Source organism: Vicia villosa, linkage group LG4 (assembly GCF_029867415.1).
Source record: "Vicia villosa cultivar HV-30 ecotype Madison, WI linkage group LG4, Vvil1.0, whole genome shotgun sequence".
NCBI classification, from domain to species: Eukaryota; Viridiplantae; Streptophyta; class Magnoliopsida; order Fabales; family Fabaceae; genus Vicia; species Vicia villosa.
This window is the reverse complement of record NC_081183.1, coordinates 65,618,533-65,625,750: the sequence shown is the minus strand read 5'-3', so window position 1 is coordinate 65,625,750 and position 7,218 is coordinate 65,618,533. Positions and strand designations below refer to the sequence as shown.

Here is a 7,218-nt window from a genome sequence, read left to right as displayed (position 1 = left end):
CTAAATAATAATTTAATTTCCAATTAAATTAAAATTAGAAAATATGGGGTGTTACAACTCTCCCCCACTAAAATAGTTTTCGTCCTCGAAAACATACTTCTAGTGAATAGTTCCAAATAGGAGTCCTCCATCTGACCTTCCTGTTCTCAGTTAACACTTTCTTAGTCGAACCTCCAAGTTCATCTGACATAACCAACATAAGCATACCTCATGCATTCAATCTCAGCTCTTACGTTGCTTTTGACCATCCCTAGATGTACCACTCGCTATAATTCCAACGGCTAACAACAATGAAACTTCGAGGTGTGATCCATACAATACACTCAATAACTGAATAATACAATTACACAATCCATGGTATGATCACAACTGATCAACACTGTAGTAATGGATTCCATTTACCCGTGTACTAACCTTAGGCACACTCTTCCAATTGAGCGATAAAGTAATACTTACACTCTTTACCAACTGCTTCCTTCAAGAACTCAATACTCATATTCCTATACCATTGAATTCCAATTGTCTGGCTCCTCTTAGGTCACACCAGAATTACCCAACACGCTACATTCTGCTTTTGCTGCACTATCCTGATTACTCATTGCAATCATCATTATCAATTAGACTTCTAGGTTATACCCAACTCTGGCCCTCTTTACTCATTCGTTCAAGAATCATTCTTTACCATCCATGGTTCTAACTCACCACTCGTCAATACTTACTCGCACTCAAAAACAAATTCCTGATTTACTTCATCTATTAAACATTCCAACTATGGAAATGAGTGCACATCAGTAGTTATAATTACATAGCTCATCATCCTCAATATACCATTGCTTACAAGATAGCTCAACAGAGTCCCACTCTTCACTAAGAATGAAATCAACTTCGTCCTTCGTAGAGTATAATCCTTCATTTCAATTAGAAATCCACACAATACCTTACAACATCACAAGATTATTATAGCATCATGTAATATCAATTCTTCTTCTTAACTTCTCCGAATACCTACTCGTTAACTACGTACAACCGTAATAGGGTATCCATCATCTCGGCAATTATTCAAAAGGTCATAATCCTTTGGCACGACATCCTTACGTCCACGAGATTCTAAACCCAACATATAGATAAACACATATTCTCCATGTAGAACCCCGACATATTAATTCTCACTGCTCACGAGTAGCACTCATAACACCACTTTACATCATACTTTCGCTGTACGACTACGACTACTCGTCTTAAGTCACCGTCCATTACTTTGCACTCCTTCATAATCACTTCCTCATAAGTTCCCACAATATGGTGAGTGGTCATTCTCACATCTCAGCATTCATCACATCTTATACCATTAAGGTAACAAGCAATCTTATACTATCTTTATAATTCCGCCTATTATCAACAAGAGATTAAGGGTGATCAAGTCCTCAATTTGTCAATAGATAGCCGACAATCATATTTAAGCATAGACCGTTGTTACTACATAATAGCGTCTTTTCCGAGTTTGCACCCAAACTCGACAACATTGTCATAGTCTAATAATTCTCTATGGTGTCCTTCTTCTAGAATATTCTTTCTCAACTCGGTAACACGCGGAACACAACAGCGACCACCAACCTCATTATACCATCCTCTCCGATTCTGAACCCGTCATCTTTACTTTGGTAATCCAAAGTAGACTTATCGATCAACTCAACATCAGCTTTCTGATTTCCTCTAATCTCGTCAGGAATACCATTAGTCAGTTTCAGTATACCCAATCTAACATTATTAGGAGCACTTTCACATACCAAACTTAATTCTCTGAATTGTTCAATTAAATCCAACTCTTTCACCATCAGCATCGATATTTTTAGAGGCAACCTCGAACCATAAAAATAATGTCACTGCAACATCAAAACAAAACCATGGCTGCCAATTCTAAATCGTGAGTCAGATAATTCATTTCATGCGCTTTCAATCGTCCCGACGCATAGTTACTACTTACTGATTTTACATCAATACACTACCCATCAACGACGCATCACAATATACCACAAATGGTTCCAAAGTCCATTTCACTTTTTCTACTGATTTACTCATCACCCAAATCCATCGATACTTAAATCATCTTTATCATCTTATTCATCAACGACACATTCTACTCGACTTCGTTTCAACAATCGTGGTAATAGGCATCCCTATTCGACACTTGTTCATGCTTCCTTAACCGACATCATAATATCTCCTCATAGGACCACTCTATGGTATTTATAACTCTTCCATAAGGTAGAACATAATCTCTCATCTTCGTGGGTTCAAACAACACATTAATCCGACATTCAGAGCTCAAGATACGGACGTTTCCAATCGTTATCCAAATTTGCAACACCGACACCATGCTGCGACATTCTATACAATATCTCCAAACTCTTCAATTGGAACACCTATTCCTAAAGTTGCTTCACAACAAGCCTTCTCATTATTCTTTCAATCCGTTCAACTCTGACGCTGACATCCCATGTCGCACCAACGAACAATCTAGTTCTTAGGACAAGGGTAACCGTAACTTCACCTCTTTCTAACATCATCCTGACACAATTAAACATGTTACAGCTTCTGCAACCATTTTTATAACAAAGTTCATCTCGTTAGCTTTCCGACGCTTCAAACGGAACTCAAATCGGATGTCCAGAACTCCAGTTATGATTTTTTTCGAAGTTCTGCAGCTATTCAGCAATTTTCCTGCGTTTTGCTTATGAAAATTTCACTCCAAAACTCATTCTCTTCAACTCGATCATATTCCAAACAACCCCTTATCATATCTCTTCACTTCTAAACATTCTTATAACTTGAGCAACACATCCCATTGCCGAAGTGCGATTTCTGAAACATTACGACAACAATCCTCTTTGCAAACTTGCAACTGAACCTCTTCCGAGATGCACGGCTACTCAACTGACAACTTCGCAGCCCCTCAGCAGAGCTGATACATTGCAACTTCCTAATTTCCTCTCCTACAAATAATCATCAATTACCTCTAAACATCTTCCTTCAATATGTTCCAACTTAATTACCAGTCACGTCATAATTTCAAGTCACCTTCGATTCAGAAAACAACACTCCAACGACCCTCACGCTGTTGCCGACAACTGCCTATTGAATTAATCATCTTACAACTGAAACATAACCGAGAAGCGAAGCTTCTCCCCCACTTGTTTCAAACCAACTTCCGCAACAAAAACCAAGTACCGACAGTGATCCACTCACATGTCGCATACCAAGGGATAATATGCCGACAGTATTCAACTGTCGTGCAACTCAACAGACTCGACATTTGGCCGGACGGACCGACCAGGCTCTGATACCACTATTGTAACACCCTTCTAAACCCCCGCGGAAAATAGAATAATATTCAGAGTAAACATGAAATACAAGGATGTCACAACTTCTTTAACAGAAAAATACCATAGTCATTTGTCATGCTACACGAGGAACCACTTAACATAATTACAATTCATGTTCAACACAGCGGACAATAATCCATAACATTGCATATTCATTATCCATGCAAGTTATTATAAAACAATCATAAAACAACAAGACCGACATAATCATTCGTCTCTAAACTATCGTTCCCCAGTGTTACAATCAGAGCATGACTCGACACGAACTACGGGCTAGCTTACAAGCTATCTTCACCCAATCAAGACGCCGCTACATCCTTAATCTGAAATCATCAAAGTAAGGGTGAGTTTCATTCGAATTAATAAGCATTATGCAATCATAAGCAATAAAATCTCATAGTAATTATCATCCACTCAATCTTACATATAATCGGAATTATTACAACAAGCAAGCATCATCCAACAATATTGGCCATCGGCCCACAACTCATCAATTTCATCAAGGATCAAGTCATATTAACATCATTTTCTCAACACATCAATCATGTAAACACACCAAGGCATAACACTGGATCTCATCCAATCATGTTATCACCAATGCATATGATGCAACTGACACTATGCATGTGGTACCAAAATTCGTGAATCATATCACAGGACTTCTCTCTTTGATACTGCCCTCTAGTCGCTCACACCCCACATGGGCACACGACTACTGCCTCATCGCTCACACCCCACATGGGCACACGATGACTTCCCGCTAATCTCCACACAATGGGAATTAGCCTTCCAATGCAAATGATTTATGAATAATGCACACATGACACATACTTACATCTTCATACATCATCATCATTCCGATGCTTAACATCGCTTAACACCTCTTACCAATAAGGTCACAACAAGTATGTACATGTATAAGCATCATTCAATCATTCACATTCATACATCACATCATCACAATTAACATACACATCATATTAATGTTAATTGCCACCATAGCCAACATATTAATATTAACAACATATTAATATTCACAATCATCAATCATCATCATCATACATATACAATCATTCACATATGTACACTACATCCTCACAATTAACATACACATCATATTAATGTTAATTGCCACCATAACCAACATATTAATATTAACAATATATTAATATTCACAATCACCAATCATCACCACGATCAAACATCGTTATATCCATCATCATTGCACACAATGTAACAAATTGTCAAAGCAACCCAACAACATAATCACAAAACATATATCATCTACGACATGTTATATACTAACATCACTCAATGGATATCACAATCTCATCACCAACACAAATACATGCATCAATAGTCATATATATAAGCACATATACATATACTATCTTTCAATTCATTAATAATTAAATCGAGTTTAAAAGTAAAGTTGTCTATTGCCCATTTTATCAATTCATCAGATAAAGCATCTCATTAGCTTCGCAACGCCCCAAACGGCACATAAAACAGATACACGGATCAAAAGTTACGGGTTTTTAAAGATAAAACATTTTTAGAAAAAGTGCTGCAGGAACGGGGTTGTCCCTACGTGGGAACCGGTTCCTGGCAGCTTCAAAGTCACGTCTCTGATTTTTACTATGGGGAACCGGGTTGTCCCTACATGGGAACCGGTTCCCAGCTACCCAGAATCCATATTTCTCTGTTTTTACAAGGGGGAACCGGTTCGTCCCACATGGGAACCGGTTCCTACGTACCTGCACAGCCAGAATCAATATTTTGACAACTTTTACCCTATCCCATAACCCCAATTTCAGGTACATACGAACATAGCACACAATTATCATCATTTTGCACATCATAACATATTTCAGACAAGTTTTATACAAGTATTAACACATATAACATGAATATCAACAAAATCATGTAGTTCATACAATTCATCAAAACCTAACATAAATCCCAAACCCGACACGTACGATTGAACTAGATAACAATCCTAATCAATCATACTACCTACAATCACATAAGGAATACTAACCCGAAGAATCCCCCCTTACCTCAGAGTCGAATCTTCGAAGGTCTTCTTCCCCTTTGGCCCTTCTCACTTTCACGTGTTCTCCCTTTCTCAGAGTCTGTCTCCTTTCCTCTCCTCTTTTCCCAATTCCTTTATTTTATGAAAAATAAAATAAAATATTATAATGGGCTTGCTTAGTTAACACCCCCTTGCTGCTAACCACCACTCTAGGCCCAATGCCAATATTTCATCATTTTCCATATAATTCAACCAAATACTAAATTATCTCTAAATAATAATTTAATTTCCAATTAAATTAAAATTAGAAAATATGGGGTGTTACAATTCTTCCATGGCCGCCGTGAAACTTCCGTTGAGGAGTTGTTTTTGTTGTCGTTGAGAGCAAGAAATGGAGAAAAGGCCGCTGGTTGTTGTCCGTGAGAGCAAGGGGGCCGAGAATCGCTAGGAGCGACCGTCGTTGTTATTGTTTCACAGGGAGAGAAACCGAGTTTGTTGTTGAGAGAGTGAACTCGCGAGAGAGGTGAGAGCAGCGACGGAGGGAGAGTGTGAGATTTCTGTTGTTGTTGATTCGGTGTGAGAGAAGAAAGAGTTTGTTCTCAAGCTTTGTTTTTTTCAGAAAAAATACGTGAGAGAGGAAGGAGAAAGAGGCGCTGCCTCTATGTGTTGTTTTAGGGTTTTTTTTAGAACCAAACTCTTATGCTAAGACGGATCCGGGTCACACTGACCCGACCCGGTCCGGTCCATGTTTTTTTTTAATTATCATTTAGCTTAGTCACATATTGGGCTGCACCCCCATTTTGTTTTTAACACCTCCTTGGCCCATTGCTAGTTTTTTTTAATGGTCTCTTTAATTTTATTTAAAAATATTATTATAAATAAAACTTAGTATTTTAATTAAATATAGGATTTAATTTAATTTTCTAATCCTTATTAAAAACTCCAAAAAAATATATATTAGATACATATTTAAGTTTATGTTCTCTAATTATTTTCTCCTTTTCATAAAAACTACAAAAAATATCTTTCTTTAGATTAATTTTGTTTGAATTTGATATTTTCATATAATTTTGTGTAGTTAATCATTTAAATTTCTATTTTGATTACTGTTGCACATTACTTGAATTTTCTCACTTCATCCGAGACTTCGAGATTATTTCTCCGTCGTCTTCGGGCTTTGTCTGTTTTGTTTGGTCTTCCATTTGCTGTAGAAGTCCATAAACAATTACTGGTGATCTTGGAATGTTTTAAGCTGCGTGCTTACCCGACGTTTCTTATTCTGCTGGTGTGGATGCTCAACGTCTGTTGAGATCCTAACTTATTCCAAGCACATCATTTGAGGATCAAGGTAACACCTCAAACTCAGAAATCCAAATTTCTCATTCTTCGAGGTAAGCCTAAAACTCATTCAACTGTTTTCACAACAGTAATCAATCAACTGTTTTCATAACAGTAATCATTTCAAATCATTTTCAACTGTTTCTCATAAACAGTAAATCATTTTCAGTGGGCCTCTAATAGAGTATAAGTCCCAACACTTTCTTCTCTTCTTAGCTTGTTTTCAAAACTGTATTTTCAAAATCTTCTTTCTGTTTTCAAAACATTCTTCTGGTATTTGAAGGGCATTATTCCCGGTGAAACTCTTCAGATACCTATGTGACCTTTGTCCATCTTCACTTCTTCTGTTTTCAAAAACCATTAACTGTTTATCATATATATATTCAACTATTATCCATCAATTGCTGGTAAAGCTTTGTACATACTTCTTCAAAGGCCTCCACTCCATCCAGGTTAGGCTTT

General features: G+C 37.2%; 1 long non-coding RNA gene across 1 annotated transcript; it reads right to left on the bottom strand.

The window, feature by feature from the left end:
* Positions 1-3,403: 3,403 nt before the first annotated feature.
* On the bottom strand, positions 3,404-5,506 carry LOC131599225 (uncharacterized). Its single transcript, XR_009282645.1, has 2 exons — positions 5,444-5,506; positions 3,404-3,706 (listed from the first exon to the last, which is right to left on the bottom strand). It is a non-coding gene; the product is annotated as an uncharacterized LOC131599225 (long non-coding RNA).
* Between the last annotated feature and the right edge of the window lie 1,712 nt (positions 5,507-7,218).